The 21,431-nt window shown below is 32.8% G+C and overlaps 1 protein-coding gene and 1 long non-coding RNA gene across 3 annotated transcripts in view; one reads left to right on the forward strand and one right to left on the reverse strand.

Moving 5' to 3' along the window:
* LOC136031059 (exocyst complex component 5-like) overlaps positions 1 to 21,431 on the reverse strand; it is a 223,056-nt gene that overhangs the window by 78,714 nt on the left and 122,911 nt on the right. The gene's annotated exons all lie outside the window — the stretch shown is intronic.
* Positions 18,094 to 19,452, forward strand: LOC136031062 (uncharacterized). Its single transcript, XR_010618422.1, has 2 exons — positions 18,094 to 18,837; positions 19,262 to 19,452. It is a non-coding gene; the product is annotated as an uncharacterized LOC136031062 (long non-coding RNA).

Raw genomic sequence — 21,431 nt, forward strand, 5'->3', positions numbered from 1 at the left:
CTTCTATAAAGACAACAAGCAGGCGTTTTGTTTTGTTTTCTCTGATTCCCTTTAAGAACATTAGTAGAGACATTTATCTTGTTTAAAATAAATGCAAATGAATGACCACTGTCACTCTTCAAGCATATTAAATTTTAAAAAACAAGTTCTTTTAACTGCAAGTAAAGAGCGACAATTAAATTTAAAATGGACAGAAATTGTTCAATGTATGAAAGAGGTTGTTCCCTTCTCGACGCCTCGCTCTTTAAGCTAAAGTTTGAGTCTTTGTCAGAATTAAATACAATTTTTTTTAAATTGAAAGCAAGGAGCAACATTAAAACTTAAAACGAACAGAAATTACTCCGTATATGAAAGGGGCTGCTACCTCCTCAACGCCTCGTTCTTTACGCTAAAGTTCGACTCTTTCTTTCAGTTCTACTTTTTAAAACAGTAAAAAACTTTAGCGTAAAGAGCAGGGCGTTGAGGAGGTAACAGCCTCTTTCATATACGGACCTGTTCGTTTTAAGTTTTAATGTCGCTCCTTACTTTCAGTTTAAAGAAAACTTTTTTTTATTTTATTTCTGAGCGTTTTTGAAATAATGCATGTTTTTATTTTGGCTCTCTGCACATGAATAATTAAAAGAAAATTTACAGATTAATTTATTTTTTGATCGGACGATTTTGAGAAAAAAGGAGTGGGGGAGTAAGCCTAGTTACTCTCCAATTATTTGGTTAATTAAAAAGGCAACTAGAACTTTTATTTTACGAACATTTTATCAGTAAAAATACACGTAACTTACGACCTAACTTACATAACGAACTTCTAAATTCACGTGTTTTTATTACGTATATGAGGGAGTTTTCCCTCCCGTCAATACCTCGCTCTCTACACTAAACTTTAAATTTTGTCCCAATTCATTAAGAATGACCCCTGAATCACAAAGGCCGAAGAATGAATAGTTTAAATCAATAAAATTACTTTAGCGTAAAGATTGATGTAATAGAAGGAGGTGAGCCCCATCATGTGCGGAATAATTTCTGTTTGTTTCAGATTTTGATGCTGCTTCTTACTTTCAGTTGAAGAAACTTTTTCATATTTGTTTTTTTCATTGCTCTTTAAAAAAATACTAAGAAAATCCAGCGCCCCCTTCATGGAAATTATCTTCTCCCATGACAAATTCCTCCAAGGAAAGTTCCCCCTGTATAACCCTCTCCCCTCAACCCATCCCCCCAACCAAAAAATCCCCCTGAAAGCGTTTGTACACTTCCCAATAACCATTCCTATGTGTAAACACTGGTCAAAATTTGTAATTTGTAGCCCCTCCCACGGGGACTGTGGGGGAGTAAGTCGTCTCCAGAGACAAATCTATTAGATCTTCCGACTATGGTGAATAAAATGGCTATCTCAGAATTTTGATCCGGTGACTTTGGGAAAAAATGAGCGTGGGAGGGGGCCTAGGTGCCCTCTAAATTTTTGGTCACCTAAAAAGGGCATTACAATTTTAATTTCCGTTAGAAAGAGCCCTTACACGAAATTCTAGGACCACTGGGTCAATACAATCACCCCTGGAAAAAAAAAATAAAATAATAATAACGATTTGTGTCTTCTGGCAAAAAATGCGAAATTCCACATTTTTGTAGATAGGAGCTTGAAACTTCTACTAAAAGGTTTTCTGATACACTGAAACTGATGGTGTGATTTTCGTTAAGATTGTATGACTTTTAGGGGTATTTTCTCCTATTTCCTAAAATGAGGCAAATGTTCTCAGGCTCGTAACTTTTGGTAGGTAAAACTAATCTTGATGAAAGCTATATATTTAAAATTAGCATTAAAATACAGATTTTTCGATGTAACTATTGGTATCAAAATTACATTTTTTTAGAGTTTCGGTTGCTATTGAGCCGGGTCGCTCCTTATTACAGTTCGTTATCACGAACTATTTGAAAAAAAACAACAACAACAACCAAACAAATAAACTCGCATCCGTGATCTGTCTTGTGGCAAAAGATACAAAATTCCACATTTTTGTAGATAAGAGCTTGACACTTCTATGGTAGGGTTCTCTTTTACGCTGAATCTGATGGTGTGATTTTCTTTAAGATTCCATGACTTTTAAGGGGTTTTCCCCCCTATTTTCTAAAATAAGGAAAATTTTCTTACGCTCGTAACTTTTGATGGGTAAGTCTAAGCTCAATGAAACTTACATATTTAAAATGAGCATAAAAATTCAATTCTTTTGATGTAACTATTGTTATAAAAATTCTGTGTTTTAGAGTTTCAGTTACTATTGAGCCAGGTCGCTCCCTAATACAGTTCGTTACCACGAACTATTTGTCTACTTGTTAAAACAATAAAAGACTTCAGCTTAAAGAGCGAGGCGTTGAGGAGGGCACAACCTCTTTCTTATACGGAACAATTTCTGTTCGTTTTAAGTTTTAATGTTGCTCTTTACTTGCAGTTAAAAAACTTCTTTTTTGAAAATTTAATTTCTGAACATTTTTGAATTAATAAATGTTTTGATTTTGGCTCACTGAACATGAATAATTAAAACGAAATTTGCACATTAGTTTTTGTTTTGCTAAATAGCTTTCTCATAGTTTTGGTGGGACGATTCTGATAAAACAAAGGGGCGGGGAGGAGGCCTAGTTGCCTTCCGATTTCTGGTTACTTAAAAATGCAACAAGATTTTTTTTACGAGCTTTTTGTTAGTAATAAATATACGTAACTTACGAATTAACTTACGTAACGAACTTCTATATTTGTGTATTTTTATTACGTATACGAGGGGGTTTGCCCCCTCGCTCTTTATACTAGAGCTTGAATTTTGTCCCAATTCTCTAAGAATGACCTCTGAGTAATAAAGGCCGTAGAAATTACTAAAATTACTCATTAAAAATTACTCAATTACAGAAATTACTCACAAAGGTCGTAGATATTACGTATTTGAAATTACTAAAAAATACTTTAGTGTAAAGAGCAAGGTCATGTCGAGGAGACGGACTCCCTTATATACGTAATATTTTCTGGTCGTTTTAAGTTAAATAAGGTGCATTTTTTCAGGTTCGTAACTTTTGATACCTAACACTAAACTCAATGAGACTTATATATCTGAGACTATATATCGATGGGACTTAATATATTAATATATATTTTTATAGTATTAAATTGCTATTCTTTTGATATAACTATTGGTATCAAAATTCTGTTTTTTTTAGAGTTTCGGTTACTATTGAGCCGGGTCGCTTCTTACTACAGTTCGTTACTACGAACTATTTGATTTAAAAATAAAAGGAAAAAGATGAACTTCTTAACATTTATTTTTTGTTTTAGAAAATTTGTTCTTTAAGTATTGACAAAAAAGCTCAAACTTAATGTGCTAGAGGCGGGGCTAAGGAGGCAGCAGTTTTGATTGGGTGAGATGGCCTTATGAATAATATTTTAGACTGAGCTGGTAAGATCTTTTTCCTTAAAAGCTAAATTTCTAATTTTTCAAAACCTTTAAGATCTATATGATTACGTAGGCTAACTATTCACTTAACCAATTCAATCATACTTCAAATTTTACTGTCCTTGGTATTTAAGGGTCGTTATTGCTTAACGGTATAGAAGAAATACTTTTTCTATAAGAAAGACTTACTGTGATGGTGCTACCTTCCGGGAAAGTTATAAATCGCCTTTTTCTACTTTTAATCAGGCCTGGTCCTATTAAGCTAGTAGAATTTTCTACCATCCTATAGTCTAGTGACATAATACACATCACTAAGAAGCTGCAAACAACTATAACTTTTTCCAATTGCATTTTACAGTAGAATAACAAATATATTTAGAGTCAAATATATAAATACACATTCCGCCATTGCATGTTTGGTCGGTTTCTAGGATTTGTACTAATTCACATGCCTGGAACAAAAGAAAAATATACTCTATTCATATTTCAAGTCCAATAATTGGTAATACATGAATGCACGGAAGGTAAGTATTTATTGAAGCATGTGCATAACTTTCATGATATAATCCTTTTATAAAGCAACGGGAAAACAATTTTTCTTAAAAAGTGAAACAGCCAACTTTTACTCTATTTTGGTGATGTTTCTTTTTTCTAGTCACGAAAATTTATTGTATAGAGAATAACTCTATGAAGTTATGACTTTTTTTGAAAAGTAAATTTACAACATAAAGCTATAAAGCAACATAAAGCTACATATAAATGAAGTATTATTTACACCACAAAGCTAATATAGTGTAAAGAGAGAAACCAGTAAAGAACTGTTAGATTTGCTAGCGAAAAATTATAACGTTGAGAGTAGCTCTGCGAACTTTGACTTAGTTTTTTTTTTGAAGAAATACACTTATCATATCTGCCGTGTCTTAACATTTAGCAAAGCTTTGCCCCCAGAATAATCACAGTGGTAAAAAATAACAAACCTTTAGCCCTTGCTTTTGTTTCTTAAGTCCACATCACAGGCCGGCTATCTTAATTATGACGCCCTTGCAAGCAGAATTCTCCAAATTTTTATTTATTTTTATACATTTTCGTGTTCTTTCGCTTAGTCTTTTCGTAATTCTAATTTAGCTTTCAAAAGCAACTTCTGTGCCTTTCCGTTGTCTTCTTCCCTTAGCTGCGCGGTCGATTCTTGAGAACCAATCCTCGATTCTCAAACTCTGTCGGATGCTACTCCCCTTTCCTTGTTACGGTCAGCCACTTGGGCTAACGCCCCTCATGCATTCACAATCGTGATGTCAAATTTGTATTTTGGTGCTTCTAGCTTCATTGGCTCATTTTGTTTTTCAGTGCAAAGAAAAACTTAAAATTTACACAGAACCATAAACAAACTCAAGCATGCACACAATAACAAAAACAAGACATAAAGATGGGTACACCGATGACCCCCACAACATATATATATATATATATATATATATATATATATATATATATATATATATATATATATATATATATATATATATATATATATATATATATATATATATATATATATATATATATATATATGTATATATATATATATATATATATTATATTTATATATATATATATATATATATATCTACATATATATATATATATATATATATATATATATATATATATATATATATATATATATATAATATATATATATATATATGTATATATATATATATATATATATATATATATATATATATATATATATATATATATATATATATATATATATATATATATATATATATATATATATATATATACTTAGGGCGGTCTCCAGGAAGACAGTGAAAAATATTTTGAATTTAATTTATAGTTTTCCTCTTAGTCTCTAGCATTTAGTCTCTTAACGTTTGGATCCAAATAAGGACTTGCGACACTATAAGTAAAGCAATATATATTAGAATCATATAAGTCTGATTCCAATCCTTGAAAAGCAGGTAAGTGACGCTGACAGTGAAACATAGGCTGAAGCTCCAGAATACTCCACGCGAGTGTTAGTCTGGGCTCTTTGGAACTTAAGGATTTTCCCTAGGACTAGAAAAAAGATTGGCAATAACGTTTACAGAAAATACCAATGCCATCCGTTCTTTGTAACCATGATTAATTCTGCTTCCAAAATTTGGGCTAAAATAACGCGGCCACTATTTGTAAACTGGAAAACAGAAGAAATTATCCCTCAAAGCACCTTGGGAAAAATCCCCTAAAGGTGCATGGAACTTAAGCTTAACCAATGGCGGCATTGATTCCAACAAAGATTTGAACAAAAATCAACATCTTTCATGGAAAACATAGCATCAACCTACCGCTAGACTTACTCCAAAGATAATAAAAATTCTGTTAATGAGTAATCCGTTTGTTCTACCCAGTTTTTATCCCTTAGTTAAAAGAAAACCAATAAAGCCTCATAAGCAAAATGCAAAAGCCATAAAGAACCAGAGTACACGAAGTTTATGAGGTAAGGCATCTACTTTAACGCCATAATAGTTTTTTGATTGGAGCATTAGACTGGATAAGGCGTCTAATTGGGTAAATGGGGTTCTAAGTGCTAATATCTAACCTTGTGAGACCTATCTGTCCATTTTTTATCAACTTTTTTAGTACATTAATGCCACCAATTTGGTATTCAATCTCAAATGCAGGCCATATTGCATTAATTAAGACTTCCAAAACAAAATAGCCGTTCCAATTCCTATTAGCTGACATCCGAAGGAGATGAAATTGCTTCAGAGAATTCATTGGCCCTCTTTAATTGAATTAAATCAAATCAAACTTAAATAGACAAACTGCTATTTGGATCATTGCTAATTCAAGGTAAATATTCCAAGTGTGCTTTGAGAATTTTTTTCGGTAATGAAGAAATTGTCATCAAAAACAGCTTATGTAAAAAAAACGAACGATGGGATTAATACACCAATTATCAGGGTTGCAGCAGTAGTGGCAATCTAGTAAGATGCGATCACGTCCCATACCAAGAAAAATAGCCCATAGTTCTATAAAAAAAAAAGTGTCAGATCGAACTACAAAGTAAAAATTAAATACACTTGCTTCATAGTTACGATCAGTGGATTTCAATCCTTCCAAGCTCTAAGATCATTTTCATGCCGATTTTGGACGTAACTGATAAAATTTTGGGATCTCATTTTTTAAAAAAAAAATAGGCTACCTAAAACCCCTGAGACCATACATTTTTCTTATTAATACTTCATGCTTAGTAGCAGTTATTTTAATAATTCTCATTACGTAAGTTAAGAATGTGTTGTGTTTCAGGAAAAGTTAAACTTCCTCAACTGGCTGTACCACCAGAGCCATTGAAGACTCTATGATGTTACATACCGGGACACCGGGACACAAATGACGACCGGGACACAGGGAATATAAGTGACTACCGGGACAAAGGGACACAACTACAACGGGGACGCCGGAAGGGCACAGGGGGGATATATAAATGACAACGGGGGCACAGGGAATATTCGATTGGCAATCACCAGCAACAAAGCTCTATCTATATTCACAGGCTTGGGGGAGGGGGCTCGAAGTGCCCCCACCAACTAGATGTAGGTGTGGTGCGAAGCACCACATCAACAGCTAGTATGTAATAAAAACATACGAATATAGAAGTTCATTACGTACGTTAATTCGTAAGTTGCGTGTATTTTTACTAATAAAAACGTTCGTAAAAAATTAAAAGTTCTAGTTGCCTTTTTAAATAACCAAATTGGAGGGTAACTAGGCCTACTCCCCGCTCCTTTTTTCCCAAAATCGTCCGATTAAAACTATGAGGAAGCCATTTAGCCAAAAGAATAATAATAATATGCAAATTACGTTTTAATTATTCATGTGCGGAGAGCCAAAAGCAAAACATGCATTAATTCAAAAACGTTCAAAAATTAAATAAATAAACAAGTCTTTTAACTGAAAGTAAGGAGCGATATTGAAACTTAAAACGAACAGAAAGTACTCCGTATATGAAAGGGACTGTTCCCTCCTCAACACGTCGCTCTTTACGCTGAAGTTTTTTACTGTTTTAAAAAGTTGAGAGAAAAAGTCAAACTTTAGCGTAAAGAATGGGGTGTTGAGGAGGGAACAGTCCCTTTCATATACGGAGTAATTTCTGTTCGTTTTAAGTTTTAATATCGCTCCTTGCTTTCAGTGGAAAAAAAAACCTTTTTTTTAAATTTAATTTTACAACAAAGAACGAGCCCTGTTAAGATAAACAGTATTATGCAGGATGATAAAAGACAGTTATCAATAGGAAATGCTTTAGTGTGCCTATTAAAAGTCAAACCCCAGTGTTTACCCAAACCCCTTTCCCAGAAAATCCCCTTAGAAAGTTCCCCTACCCCGTAAAATACCCCAGTGGAGAATACCCGACCCCAGACAATATCTTTCCGCGGAAAAAACCTCCTCAGAAAACCTGACCTCAGAAAATACTCCCTCAATGAAAAGTAAAGAGCTCCAGCAAATTACAAAAGAGTAGAAACAACTTCAAATATTTTTCAAAGCTTAAAACTAACATGACAATCTATGAATAAACAGATGAAACCCGAAACAAACAGAAACTACAAGAAATAACCGAGTCAAGCTCAGAACCAGCAAATTGTTATGAGTAGGAATGACAGCCCCCACTCCTTCTCAAAACGAGAATATAATTCTCACTTTATTGAAAACAAAATATATTTTTAATGTTTTCACTTTTTTACTTTAATATATAAAGAAGTATTAAGACTTTTCGAAATAAATATCAGAACATGTAGATTAAACTCACAATCCACATTTTTTTTTTTTTTTTTTTTTTTTAGTAAAGTGCAAATTATGGTCTGGAGTTCAGAAGAAGTTGTCAGTCCAACTCCTTTTTTTTTGCGTGCATTGAGTTTTGGTAGGTTAACTATTGTAATTCCTGTTTATTTTGGGTTTCATTTATTTATTAAAGGTGATTTGTATCACCTCGAAGAAAAAGAAAATTCGTGGAATTTGACTATTCTTGCGCCCACAAGAACATACGTTTTTGGTAACATACGTTATTAGTTTAATTTTGCTGATTTTTTGCATGCAATTCCTTTGGTTTTTCAATTTGGCACCCACTATTTCTAAAAATTGTAGAAGCTGATGTGTCAAAAATTGCCACCTAAAGTTGCAGCCTAAAACCATTGCCAAAAACTTCAGAAGTCGATATAGAAGTCTTCTCAAGAAAAATGGATTTGCTATTTTCTAGGTTGTCAAGATACTTATGGCACGCAATTTATTTTTTTCATTTCCCTAAAAAAAAAAAAAATCAGATAACATTATAAAATTTAGAAAACCCTATTTTCTGCGTGGTTATTTTCAGGGGGGTTAGGGGGTTAAAATCTAGAACCACCACTGGTGCCCATTGTATAACGTTGAATGATGATATTTTTCAGAACGAGAGATTAGTGATTTTCTGAGTATTGCGGAAAAATCTTATATACAGATATTAAGGCTTATCTTGCAGGATATTTGACGGTTCATTAAGATACAATGATCATATTACCCATTCGAAGGCCCTTCACTCTTTCACTCAAACAGGTTTTAGAAATCATGAAGTGATTGCTACTATGATGTTTTTAGAGGTATTAGAAATCATGATGTGATTGTTACTATGATGTTAACATTTGCCGTACTACGTACTACGGTTTTAATGAGAGTCTTCCCAAGATTTGATAGATAAATTTTAACTCTTCTCTGCGCTGGGCTGGACAAAGGATGATTGGGTTCAATCGGGCCAAGCGTTTTAAGGGGCGCCGCGCTGCAATCAAAATGAACAATTGATTTTCAACATTGCAAAATGTTCTTTACAATTCTAATAGATGTTGCTTCTGGATAAAAATTATTTTTCCGGGTTGAAACCAATAAAAAACTAAGTAATATCAACAATAATCAGGATAGACTAAATAGTTGAGCAATCATGTTGATTATAAGTAAGGGCACAAGGAAAATACATTTTAAAACTGTTATAGAAGCGTTTGTAGAATTTTTTCTTAGAAATATGTAAATTCAGGTGCCCATATCCGGGGATATAAATTTCAATCGTAATATCTAGGGGACACAAACTTAACTTAAGGTAAGCAGAAAATGAGCACAAAAAAGAAGAAAATAGGACAAAGTCGTCATTGTTCTGTTCACTTTCAGTATTTAAAATGTAAGTACATATTGTGTATTTAGAGGCAAGGGGAATTATCTCATTTTAAATGGTAGTAAACATCTGGACGGGTTAAATTGAACCGTGAAGAATAATAGCCAAGGGGTTTAACTGAATAAAAATTAGCTATCTATGTATATATATATATATATATATATATATATATATATATATATATATATATATATATATATATATATATGTCCCATGGACAATTATATGTTGCATGTTCAAGAGTCGGTAAACCTGACAATCTATTTATATGCACAGACAATGGGACAGCCAAGAATGTTGTATATTCGCAAGTTTTACGTTGCTAAAAATATATATATATATATATTTATCTATATTCACAGGTGGAACACAGGGACACCACTACAATGGCGCGTAACTAATATGGCGCGTAACGACTTACGCGCGCGGGGGGGCTTGTGGGGGGCGCGAAGTGCCCCCACAAATTAGGTGGGGGGGGGGGGTGGCGCGAAGCTCCACCCCAACAGCTAGTATATTATAGAGGACTCTTGACTGCGCAGCAACTTCACTATCTGAAATGGGGCCTCTGATCCTTTAGAATTGGCTCTTGCATCGCTAGTGACATCATGATTGCCCTTTGATTTATGTTTTGCTAATTTCTCTTGCAAATGTGGATAATCATGCTTTTTTTAAACTGCAAAAATATTTTGTAGATTTGACAAAGACTAAGACTTTGACCACTGACCTATAATCAAGAACAATTTGAAATGTGAAAGCCACGTCGAATTTTGTCCCCAATGAAAAAATACATTGAAAATAGTGTGACAGAAATTTAGTCTTTCAGAATTTCAAAATGTCTGTGCCAAGAAAAGTATCATTAATCACCATAGCACCGTCTTTTTCTTTGAATAAAGAGGATGACAGTCAAGTGAAAGCGTTGCGTTTCGAAATAGATATGTTTAAAAATTTTAAAAATGAAATTTGTCAGGTTAACTATAAAGAGCTGGTTTCACCTGCTCTAAAGAAGAATCAAACCTATGAGAAAACAGGGAATGGATCTTTTCGTCACATATCTACTTCTGAAGACGAAGATTATCCCCTAGAAGTAGCCAAAAAACGTAAATTACAAAGTGGACCTAGAAAAAGACCTAAGAATAAACGAGCATATGACTTCATCAGTAATGGGGAGGGTTATGATGAAACAGACCCATTTATTGACAATTCTGACGCCTTCGATCCATATATACCTCCAAATCTTGTCCCAGTCCATGGTGAATTTTATGTAAATTCTGGCCGTCTTAAATTCAAATCTGTGGAAGGTTCAGAATCCAAAAGCGCCTCAGATGAGCCTGCAATTAAAAAGTCTAGAATTAATAGTTGTTCTGGTGAATCAGATAATAATGAAGAAGAGGAATACAGAAAAAATAACAAAGTGGAAAAAGAGCACGATGAAAAAGACAGTATGTGGAAATCTACTGAAGAGAGTTGGTCCTATGGAACTTATGGAACACTTTGGACCATGGAATACGTGGGTGACTCTTTGGAGTTTTCCAAAATTAATAAGGAAGAGGCTAAACAACTAGAAATCCCAAAAGCTAAGGTGGTATTAGATACAAAAATCCAAAAAACTACCATAGACTCGGTGGCTGATGCAATTGAATCTGTTGTCAATGCTGCTATGTCGGAAATTGAACCTACTATTGGAAAGTCTAATCCTAGCAAAACTTCAGGGGTATTAGCCACAGAGCAAAGGAAATCAGAGAGCAAGATGTATAACTCCTCTGTAGAAGAAGAAAAAGTAGATAGAAGCAGTGAGCAAAGGGAAAGGGATACAAAAACCCCAAAAAATACCATAGACTCGATTGCTGATGAAATTGAATCTGTTGTCAATCCGGTTGTTTTGGAAATTGAACCTACTATTGGAAAGTCTAATCCTAGTAAGATTCCGGGGACATTAGCCACAGAGGAAAGGAAATCAAACAGCAAGATGTGTAACTCTTCAGTAGAAGAAGAAGAAGAAGAAGTAGATAGAAGCAGGGAGCAAAGGGAAGGGGATACAAAAACCCAAAAACCTACCACAGACTCGGCAGCTGATGCAATTGAATCCGTTATCAATGCAGTTATGTTGGAAATTGAACCTACTACTGGAAAGCCTAATCCTAGTAAAACTCCAGGGGTATTAGCCACAGAGGAAAGGAAATCGAACAGCAAGATGTGTAACTTTTCTGTAGAAGAAGAAGGAGATAGAAGCACGGAGCATAGGGATAGGGATACAAAAACCCAAAAACCTACCACAGACTCGGCAGCTGATGCAATTGAATCCGTTATCAATGCAGTTATGTTGGAAATTGAACCTACTACTGGAAAGCCTAATCCTAGTAAAACTCCAGGGGTATTAGCCACAGAGGAAAGGAAATCAAAGAGCAAGATGTGTAACTTTTCTGTAGAAGAAGATGGAGATAGAAGCATGGAGCATAGGGATGGGAATACAAAAACCCAAAAACCCACCACAGACTCGGCAGCTGATGCAATTGAATCCGTTATCAATGCAGTTATGTTGGAAATTGAACCTACTACTGGAAAACCTAATCCTAGTAACATTCCAGGAACATTAGCCACAGAGGAAAGGAAATCAAAGAGCAAAATGTGCAGCTTTTCTGTAGAAGAAGAAGTAGATAGAAGCAGGGAGCAAAGGGAAGGGAAAGAGTCTTTATTACTTGCCCAAATGGATTTTGACATTGGTAGAACAATAAAGTTGGAGAAATTACCTTCGGAACTAATATTGGCTATAGAGTTTCTTCAACAAAGAGCCATGGAGTTTACAGATAAAACCACTAATTTTTTTGATGAAGAAGTTAATGCTGTTTTATTAAAAGTGGAACTATGTTCAAAAAAGCTTCGTTTCAGCGTACGACATGATATATATGATTACCTTATTACATTTTTGCCTATTAAAAAAAAAAGGTTGCAAAGGCTTGTAAATGATCTACTCGCTCAGCACATAACTGAACGTCAAGAGGTCCTTCTTCGCAACCTGGAGGCCTTAGTGACAAAATCGCTACCTGATTTTTTGCAGCAATATGGTGGTAACGGAGAGAATCCGGAAAAAAGGATAAAGGAAGCAGAACTAGACCCCACAGTCCAAACTGGTAGAGTTTTTCTATGTGTCAATGCTCTAAAGGATCTGGAAAGAGGGGCTAAAATAAACGTTTTTAAAAAATTTGTTGGCTCCTGTGAAACCATTCGCAAGCAATTAGAAATGATAGTTTTTTTGAGGTCCTATTATCTCAAGATGATACAAAGTCGGTTTGATTTACCAAAAGTAAGCATATTAAATTTTCTGAAAGATGAAGTCTCATGTAGTTTTCTGCCAGGTTTCTTTTGTCCTGACTTCGTCTATGATGCTACTAAAAGTTGTCATTCTATAATAACTTCTGAAAGTAAGTATACCACAAAAGATAGAAGAAAGAACAATGAACATTTACTTGCCATCCTGACGAGTTAAACCAAGGTCACAAAAAGAATTATCTTCTATTCTAAAGCTAGTAAAGAAGTTAAAACTTTTGTTTCTAAAAGATATTAAATATAAAAAAAAGAATTACAACTGAAAGTAATGAACAAGAATGTTACATACATGCGGGGGGATCGGTTGCCGCGTTCTTAATGTCTGGCTCTTTACGCTAAAGTTTGACTTTTCGTTCCAAGAATGACACCTGAAATACCAGGGTTGCTCAATTAGAATAATAAGCTGTGTTGAAAGTTCTAAGAAAATGTAGAGTAAAAAGCAAGGTATTGCAGAGAGGGCAGACCCTCCCATATACGTAATAATTTCTGTTTATTTTAACCCTTCATGTCACTCCTTACTTTGAGTTGATTTTTTTATTTATTTATTTAATTTATGATATTTTTTTCAAATAAAGACAGGAAATACATATCCCCCAAATGGAAGACTCCCTTATCCCACGAAAAATTTATCCAAGGAAAAATCCTCCGACATAACCCATTTGAAAATGTCTGGATACTTTCCAATAACCAATGCTATATGTGAGCCAAGGACAAAGCTCATAGCTTGTTGCCCTTCCCCTGGGGACGGTGGGGGTCAAGTCATCCTCAAAGACATAGTTATCAGATCTTTTGACTATGCTGAACAAAATGTTTATTTTGGACAACTCTTGGGAAGAAGTGGGACGCGGGAGTTGAGGGGGGCTAACTACCCTCCATTGTTTTAGTCACTTAGAAATGACTCTACAACTTTAGGTTTTCGGTCAAATGAATTTTCTCCCTATCTCCTAGGATCACAGGTTCGTCACAATCATCCCTGAAAAAAGAAAAGAATAAACACTCACCCGTGATCCTTCTTCTGGCAGAAAATATAAAATGTCACATTTTGTATGTAGGAACTTGAAATTACTACAGTAGGTTCTCTAATATGCTAAATCTGATTATATATATATATATATATATATATATATATATATATATATATATATATATATATATATATATATATATATATATATATATATATATCTATATATATAAAAATAAGTTATTTGTCTGTCTGTCGACTGACGTCATGTTTGTGTGTCGACTGACGTCATGTTTGTCGACTGACTGCTGTGTGAAATTTTATATATATATATATATATATATATATATATATATATATATATATATATATATATATATATATATATATATATATATATATATATATATATATCTATATATATAAAAATAAGTTGTCTGTGTGTGGATCTGTGGATGGATCAGGTGACGTCATTTTTGTCCGCATATGACGTCTGAATTATTTCACACTAATACAAAATAAGAAAAAAAACTAAAAAAGGTAAAAACTACAAAAAAAACTAAAAAGAAAAAAAAACTAAAAAAGCTAAAAAACTAAAAAAAACTAAAAAAAGGTAAAAAACTAAAAACTAAAAAAAACTGAAAAAACTAAAAAAAGGCAAAAACTACAAAAAAAACTAAAAACTAATAAAAAAACTAAAAAATCTAAAAAACTAAAAAAACTAAAAAAACTAAAAAAAGGTAAAAAACTAAAAAAAACTAAAAACTAAAAAAGAAAAAAACTAAAAAAAGGAAAAGACTGAAAAATAAAAGAGAAAAAGAAAACTAAAAAAATATGAATAAAAATACAAAAAAATAAAAAAGATAAAAACTACAAAAAAACTAAAAAGAAAAAACGAAAAAAAACTAAAAAAGCTAAAAAAATAAAAGAAGCAAAAATCTAAAGAAGGTAAAAACTACAAAAAAAAAGAAAACAAAATAAAAAAATCTAAAAAAGCTTAAAAACTAAAAAAAAACTAAAAAAAGATAAAAAACTAAAAAAAAAACTAAAAAAGGAAAAAACCATAAAATAAACTAAAAACTAATAAATAAAAAAGCTAAAAAACTAAAAAAACTAAAAAAAACTAAAAAAGGTAAAAACTAAAAGAACTAAAAAAGAAAAAAAAACTAAAAAAAGGAAAAAACTGAAAAATAAAGGAGAAAAAGAAAACTAAAAAAATATAAATAAAAATAAAAAAACTAAAAAGATAAAAACTTCAAAAAAAACTAAAAAGAAAAAAGAAAAAAACTAAAAAACCTAAAAAAAGGTAAAAACCAATAAAAAAAACTAAAAACAAAAAAAGGGAAAATATTAAAAATTTATTTCATCATAAGTTTTCAACTGACGAAATTACAGACCGGGACATCGGGACACAAATGACGACCGGGACACCGGCACATAGGGAATATGAATGACGACACTCAAAGAGAAAGCGACCGGGACAAAAGGAATGTTCGATTAGCAATCAACAAAGCACCGGGACCCAAATGACGACCGGGACACAGGGAGTATAAATGACGACCAGGATATAAGTAAAAAAAACTAAAAAAACTAAAAAAAAGGTTAAAACTACAAAAAAACTAAAAAGAAAAAAAAATAAAAACTAATAAAAAAACTAAAAAATCTAAAAATCTAAATAAACTAAAAAAGAAAAAAAATAAAAAAGGAAAAAAATAAAGGAGAAAAACAAAACTAAAAAACGAATGTATATACAGACCGGGACACCGGGATACAAATGACGACCGGGACACAGGGAATATAAATGACGACCGGGACACAGGGACACAACTACAACGGGGACGCCGGGGGGCAGAGGGGGATATAAATGACGACCGAGACACCGGGACACATGGAATATAAATGACGCCCGGGACACTCAAAGAGAAATCACAGACTGGGACACCGGGACACAAATGACGACCTGGACACAGGGACAAAACTACAAAGGGGATGCCGGGGGGCACAAGGGGATATATAAATGACGATGGCGACACAGGGAATGGTAGATTAGCAATCACCATCAACAAAGCTCAAGGGCAATCATTAGAATCATGAGGTATAGATCTGAATACGGATTGTTTTCCCATGGACCATTATATGTTGCATTTTCAAGAGTCGGTAAACAATCTATTTATATGCACAGACAATGGGACAGCAAAGAATATTGTATATTCGCAAGTTTTACGTAGTTAAAAACATATATATATATATATATATATATATATATATATATATATATATATATATATATATGTACTAGCTGTTGGGGTGGCGCTTCGCGCCACCCCAACACCTAGTTGGTGGGGGCGCTTCGCGCCCCCCCCAAGCCCCCCCGCGCGCGTAAGTCGTTACGCGCCATAATAGTTACGCGCCATTGTAGTTGTGTCCCTATGTCCCACCTGTGAATATAGATATATATATATATATGGTTTTAACTACGTAAAACTTGCGAATATACAACATTCTTTGCTGTCCCATTGTCTTTGCATATAAATAGATTGTCAGGTTATCCCCCTGTTTCCCCCGGTGTCCCCGTTGTAGTTGTGTCCCTGTGTCCCGGTCGTCATTTATATTCCCTGTGTCCCGCGTCCCGGTCATCATTTGTATCCCGGTGTCCCGGTCTGTATATACATTCGTTTTTTAGTTTTGTTTTTCTCCTTTATTTTTTTCCTTTTTTTTTCTTTTTTAGCTTATTTAGATTTTTAGATTTTTTAGTTTTTTTTATTAGTTTTTAGTTTTTATTTCTTTTTAGTTTTTTTGTCCCGGTCGTCATTTATATCCCCCTGTTTCCCCCGGTGTCCCCGTTGTAGTTGTGTCCCTGTGTCCCGGTCGTTATTTATATTCCCTGTGTCCCGGTCGTCATTTGTATCCCGGTGTACCGGTCTGTATATACATTCGTTTTTTAGTTTTGTTTTTCTCCTTTATTTTTTTCCTTTTTTTTTTCTTTTTTAGTTTATTTAGATTTTTAGATTTTTTAGTTTTTTTATTAGTTTTTAGTTTTTTTTTCTTTTTAGTTTTTTTGTAGTTTTTACCTTCTTTTTAGTTTTGTTAATTTTTTTTTTTACTTGTGTCCTGGTCGTCATTTATACTCCCTGTGTCCCGGTGCTTTGTTGATTGCTAATCGAACATTCCTTTTGTCCTGGTCGCTTTCTCTTTGAGTGTCGTCATTTATTTTTTTCTTTTTTAGTTCTTTTAGTTTTTACCTTTTTTAGTTTTTTTTTAGTTTTTAGTTTTTTTAGTTTTTTACCTTTTTTTAGTTTTTTTAGTTTTTTAGCTTTTTTATTTTTTTTATTAGTTTTTAGTTTTTTTGTAGTTTTTGCCTTTTTTTTTAGTTTTTTGTCCTGGTCGCTTTCTCTTTGAGTGTCGTCATTTATTAGTTTTTTCCTTTTTTTTTTTAGTTTTTTATTGGTTTTTACCTTTATTTTAGCTTATTTTTCAGTTTTTTCCTTTTTTTTAGTTTTTTTTTATTTTTTATTTTTTTTAGTTTTTTACCTTTTTTTAGTTTTTTTAGTTTTTTTAGTTTTTTAGCTTTTTTACTTTTTTTATTAGTTTTTAGTTTTTTTTTGTAGTTTTTGCCTTTTTTTAGTTTTTTCAGTTTTTTTTTTAGTTTTTTATTGGTTTTTACCTTTATAGTTTTTTTAGTTTTTTAGCTTTTTTATTTTTTTTATTAGTTTTTAGTTTTTTTTTGTAGTTTTTGCCTTTTTTTAGTTTTTTCAGTTTTGACGTCACCTAATCCAGTTTTTTCAGGTGACGTCACCTGACACATCCATCCACACATCCATCCACACATCCACAGACAGACAACTTATTTTTATATATATAGATATATATATATATATATATATATATCTATATTCACAGGTGGGACATAGGGACACAACTACAATGGCGCGTAACTAATATGGCGCGTAACGACTTACGCGCGCGGGGGGGCTTGGGGGGTGTGCGAAGCGCCCCCACCAACTAGGTGTTGGGGTGGCGCCAAGCGCCACCCCAACAGCTAGTATATATATATATATTGACAGGGGGACACAGGGACACAACTTCAGTGGCGCATAACTAATCAGGCGCCTAACGACTTGCGGGCACGGAGGGGGGGGGAGGGTTGGAATTGCGTGACGCATCCCTCCCCATATATATCTATATATATAAAAATAAGTTGTCTGTGTGTGGATCAGGTGACGTCATGTTTGTCCGCATATGACGTCTGAATTATTTCACACTAATACAAAAGAAGAAAAAAACTAAAAAAGGTAAAAACTACAAAAAAAACTAAAAAGAAAAAAAAAACTAAAAAAGCTAAACAACTAAAAAAAACTAAAAAAAGGTAAAAATCTAATAACTAAAAAAAACTGAAAAAAATAAAAAAAGGCAAAAACTACAAAAAAAATAAAAACTAATAAAAAAACTAAAAAAGCTAAAAAACTAAAAAAACTAAAAAAAACTAAAAAAAGGTAAAAAACTAAAAAAAACTAAAAACTAAAAAAGAAAAAAACTAAAAAAAAGGAAAAAACTGAAAAATAAAAGAGAAAAAGAAAACTAAAAAAATATGAATAAATATATATAAAAATAAGTTGTTTGTGGGTTATGTCTGTCTGTCTGTCTGTCGAGTGACGTCGTGTTTGTCCGCATATGATGTCTGAATTATTTCACACTAATACAAAAGAAGAAAAAAAACTAAAAAAGGTAAAAACTACAAAAAAACTAAAAAGAAAAAAAACTAAAAAAGCTAAAAAACTAAAAAAAACTAAAAAAAGGTAAAAAACTAAAAACTAAAAAAAACTGAAAAAAAATAAAAAAAGGCAAAAACTAAAAAAAAACTAAAAACTAATAAAAAAACTAAAAAGCTAAAAAACTAAAAAAACTAAAAAAACTAAAAAAAGGTAAAAAACAAAAAAAAAACTAAAAACTAAAAAAGAAAAAACTAAAAAAAAGGAAAAAACTGAAAAATAAGAGAAAAAGAAAACTAAAAAAATATTAATAAATATAAAAAATATAAATATAAATATAATATAAATTAGCTGTCTGTCGAGTGACGTCGTGTTTGTCCGCATATGACGTCTGAATTATTTCACACTAATACAAAAGAAGAAAAAAAACTAAAAAAGGTAAAAACTACAAAAAAAACTAAAAAGAAAAAAAACTAAAAAAGCTAAAAAACTAAAAAAAAACTAAAAAAAGTTAAAAAACTAAAAACTAAAAAAAACTGAAAAAACTAAAAAAATGCAAAAACTAAAAAAAAACTAAAAACTAATAAAAAAAACTAAAAAAGCTAAAAAACTAAAAAAACTAAAAAACTAAAAAAAGGTAAAAAACAAAAAAAAACTAAAAACTAAAAAAGAAAAAACTAAAAAAAAGGAAAAAACTGAAAAATAAGAGAAAAAGAAAACAAAAAAAATATTAATAAATATAAAAAATATAAATATAAATATAATATAAATTAGCAATCAACAAAGCACCGAGACACAAATGACGACCGGGACACAGGGAGTATAAATGACGACCAGGACATAAGTAAAAAAAAAACTAAAAAACTAAAAAAATGGTAAAAACTACAAAAAAACTAAAAACTAATAAAAAAACTAAAAAATCTAAAAATCTAAATAAACTAAAAAAGAAAAAAAGAAAAAAGGAAAAAAATAAAGGAGAAAAACAAAACTAAAAAACGAATGTATATACAGACCGGGACACCGGGATACAAATGACGACCGGGACACAGGGAATATAAATGACGACCGGGACACAGGGACACAACTACAATGGGGACGCCGGGGGGCACAGGGGGATATAAATGACGACCGGGACACCGGGACACAAGGAATATAAATGACGCCCGGGACACTCAAAGAGAAATCACAGACTGGAACACCGGGACACAAATAACAACCGGGACACAGGGAATATAAATGACGACCGGGACACAGGGACATAACTACAAAGGGGACGCCGGGGTGCACAGGGGGATATATAAATGACGATGGCGACTCAGGGAATGGTCGATTAGCAATCACCATCAACAAAGCTCAAGGGCAATCATTAGAATCATGAGGTATAGATCTGAATACGGATTGTTTTCCCATGGACCATTATATGTTGCATGTTCAAGAGTCGGTAAACCTGACAATCTATTTATATGCACAGACAATGGGACAGCAAAGAATGTTGTATATTCGCAAGTTTTACGTAGTTAAAAACATATATATATATATATATATATATATATATATATATATATATATATATATATATATATATATATATATATATATATATATATATATATATATATATATATATATACTAGCTGTTGGGGTGGCGCTTCGCGCCACCCCAACACCTAGTTGGTGGGGGCGCTTTGCGCCCCCCCCCCCAAGCCACCCCGCGCGCGTAAGTCGCTACGCGCCATATTAGTTACGCGCCATTGTAGTTGTGTCCCTACGTCCCACCTGTGAATATAGATATATATATATATATATGTTTTTAACTACGTAAAACTTGCGAATATACAACATTCTTTGCTGTCCCATTGTCTGTGCATATAAATAGATTGTTTACCGACTCTTGAAAATGCAACATATAATGGTCCATGGGAAAACAATCCGTATTCAGATCTATACCTCATGATTCTAATGATTGCCCTTGAGCTTTGTTGATGGTGATTGCTAATCTACCATTCCCTGTGTCGCCATCGTCATTTATATATCCCCTTGTGCCCCCCGGCATCCCCTTTGTAGTTTTGTCCCTGTGTCCCGGTCGTCATTTGTGTCCCGGTGTCCCAGTCTGTGATTTCTCTTTGAGTGTCCCGGGCGTCATTTATATTCCATGTGTCCCGGTGTCTCGGTCGTCATTTATATCCCCCTGTGCCCCCCGGCGTCCCCGTTGTAGTTGTGTCCCTGTGTCCCGATCGTCATTTATATTCCCTGTGTCCCGGTCGTCATTTGTATCCCGGTGTCCTTGTCTGTATATACATTCGTTTTTTAGTTTTGTTTTTCTCATTTATTTTTTTCCTTTTTTCTTTTTTTTCTTTTTTAGTTTATTTAGATTTTTATATTTTTAGTTTTTTTATTAGTTTTTATTTTTTTTTCTTTTAGTTTTTTTGTAGTTTTTACCTTTTTTTTAGTTTTTTTAGTTTTTTTTACTTATATCCTGGTCGTCATTTATACTCCCTGTGTCCCGGTCGTCATTTGTGTCCCGGTGCTTTGTTGATTGCTAATCGAACATTCCTTTTGTCCGGTCGCTTTCTCTTTGAGTGTCGTCATTCATATTCCCTATGTGCCGGTGTCCCGGTCGTCATTTGTGTCCCGATGTCCCGGTCTGTAATTTCGTCAGTTGAAAACTTATGATGAAATAAATTTTTAATTTTTTCCTTTTTTTTGTTTTTAGTTTTTTTTATTGGTTTTTACCTTTTTTAGGTTTTTTAGTTTTTTTCTTTTTTCTTTTAGTTTTTTTGAAGTTTTTATCTTTTTAGTTTTTTATT

This window comes from Artemia franciscana, chromosome 9 (genome assembly GCF_032884065.1).
Source record: "Artemia franciscana chromosome 9, ASM3288406v1, whole genome shotgun sequence".
NCBI lineage: Eukaryota > Metazoa > Arthropoda > Branchiopoda > Anostraca > Artemiidae > Artemia > Artemia franciscana.